We start from the raw sequence: 2,641 nt of genomic DNA, 5'->3' as shown, positions 1-2,641 counted from the left end.
TAATTTGGATTAGGGTTTTAGGGTTTAAGGTTTAGGGATCATCGATCGAGCTAGTGCACAGACACATTATTAGAGGCATGCACCCGCGCCTTTGCGCATAAAGTGCATGCGTATATATATAATAAGTTTGTTTCTTGGCCACCAACGATATATATAGATCGAGAGAGAGAGATTGAAATATATATATATACGACGCGGATTTTCTACCAAGGGTGGTAGCTATGCATAGGGTACCAGCCATTGGATAGAAGGAGTTATTGATTGTACTACTGACAAGATAAAAAACCCGGGAGCACTTTCATGAAACGGGCGTTTGTGCTCCGTGATTGCATGCGGTCTAAAAGGTTGGAAAAACGTTGCCACAACTTTTACATACATGTTTTTAACATCATTTCACACATTGTTTCGGCAACGGTCAAGGCAACCGACCGTGTGCAATTTAGCTTTTTTTTACACGTTTTGACACATTGCAACGGTGACGGTACCTAGTGCCATACCGTATGGAATTTGTCTTTTTTACTCTTTTCCACACATTTGAGATGGAACGGTCCGATTTAAGTAAAAACTACGTCGTAATTAAGGACAACCATTGTCGTTGATAAGTGGTCGTTCAATTAGCCGCGGTTTTTTTTTCCAATTGACCTGTTATAGGTTAGCTCTTATATTTTATGTGGTTCAATTAGCCGCCGTTGTCATGTTGTCGTTTTTATTCTGAAATCACACATTGCAATGGCTACGGTGATCTGGCATTGCCAGCCAACTATCGGCTGTGTAAGCTGTTGAGAGCCGTAGTGCCAGGCATAGCCGAAGGCATATTGTTGTTTTGCTTCTGAAACAACAAATTGTTCACGGTAACGGGTAGGATGGCATGCTTGCAGGCCACCTATTCATTCAGTCTACTGGTTAGTTTTAGTAGAACTGCAGCTGTAGTTTGGTTGTCGAATCATAGTGGAAAGCTCAAATCTGCTACGGCTCGTTGTGCGGCACCGTGTAATGACTGTTGTTTCGCTTCCTGAGCTCTCCGTTTCACGTCAAACCACACCATCGTGATGTGTTTTCCTGCAGCTGTGGCATGCTTGATCTTAAGTTTCATGGATGATAAAGCTCCTAATCAGTAAGGTACCACGGACAGTAGTTCAAGAGAAATTGTACTATCAGCCTTGCAAGTTACATTTACATATAATACTATAATGGTAATTCTTTGGTAGAGATACTATTATGCGGGTTAACAATGAAATAACTTTCGAAGTAGCGGCAACAAATAGGTCCAAGAGCTTTTCGTTTTTTCATTGTGCCAACGGTTGAGGGCAACATTTACTGATGATTCATTATTGTCGGGTTAACAATGAAATAACTTTTGATGTTGCGGCTCCCCTCAGCGCGCCGGGCGCACATTGATCGGCTTCCCGACGGTGAAGCCGCCGTCCACCACGAGGTTATGGCCGGTGACGTACTTGGCCTCGTCGGACGCGAGGTAGCCGGCGGCTCTGGAGTCTGGCCACGTCCTCCGGCTCCAGAACGCCCCCTTGGAGCTTGCTCATGCCCCTCTCCACCATCCGCTTCAGGGTCTCGTCGCCGACACCCGGGTTCGCCCTCGCCAGCGACCGGACTAGGTGTGGCGTGACGATGTCGTGAGGTGAAATGGCGTTCATGCGCACGTCGGCGTGCGCCAGGTCCTTCGCGACCAGTCGCACCACCGTGGCCTTGGAGAGGCTGTAAGGGAGCACGGTGACCCCGCCAAGCATGCTCGTGGTGCTCCCCGTGCAGAGGATGCACCCGCTGCGGCGCGGCACCATGAGGCACATGGCGTGCTTGACGCCGGCCACCTTGGAGCGCGTGTTGGCCGCCATGACACGGTCGAAGTCGGCAAGGTCGAGCGCGGCCAGGGGTGCATGAGCCGAGGACCCGGAGGTGCCGGCGTTGCTGTATAGGATGTCGAGCTGGCCGTGGCGCTGCTGCAGCTGCAGCCACGGTGGATGGTTTGTAATCCAGCACACTACCGGCTGCATGGACACGGCACAAGAGACAAAATGCAAGAAAATATTAGATTGATGTGTGTGTGAAAGTAGACGAAGACGAACCTTTGGCTGTGGCAAAGATGAACCCGATAGACTTGAGAGCGACGCGGGCGGGGTCATCGCCGTCATCGCCACTGCCGCCACGCCAGTCGAGCCGGGAGGAGAAGCAGGGGAGGTAGTCGAAGGGTGTGGCAGCAGCCATGCACTAGCCGAGCGTGTACAACAGCATCAGCTCAAGAAATGCTTGGTGGGGTCATTTTGCTCAAGAAATCTTCGTCGATGCTCATTTCTGCGACATCCTCGGCCATGCTATCGCTGGGGCGGTTGCTCTAGCTTCTCAGAGACAAGCGGCGCCGATGAGCCAAGGAATGCATCTCTTAAATGGTTCATTATTGGAGTAGGTAATTGCAACACGGGCTGTCCTAAATAGATAATGCAGTGGAAATCGTTAGATGAGCGAGACTAAATGACTACTGTAATGGTTGCCGTATGCCCGTATGCGATCACCTCTGATCCGTGAAAAGCAAACAACCAAAACGACACATTTGCTATGGCTGCGGTCAATTCCGGTCCGTGAGAAGAAACGAACCAAAATGACGCATTGCTACGGCTGCGGTTACTTC

At 49.8% G+C, this 2,641-nt stretch overlaps 1 pseudogene; it reads right to left on the bottom strand.

The window, feature by feature from the left end:
• Positions 1–1,375: 1,375 nt before the first annotated feature.
• On the bottom strand, positions 1,376–2,147 carry LOC127316328 (short-chain dehydrogenase reductase 2a-like; annotated as a pseudogene).
• Positions 2,148–2,641: the final 494 nt, after the last annotated feature.

The sequence above is a fragment of the Lolium perenne genome, chromosome 7 (genome assembly GCF_019359855.2).
Source record: "Lolium perenne isolate Kyuss_39 chromosome 7, Kyuss_2.0, whole genome shotgun sequence".
NCBI classification, from domain to species: Eukaryota; Viridiplantae; Streptophyta; class Magnoliopsida; order Poales; family Poaceae; genus Lolium; species Lolium perenne.
The sequence above is the reverse complement of the archived record's forward strand: the minus strand, read 5'-3'. Positions and strand labels throughout refer to the sequence as shown.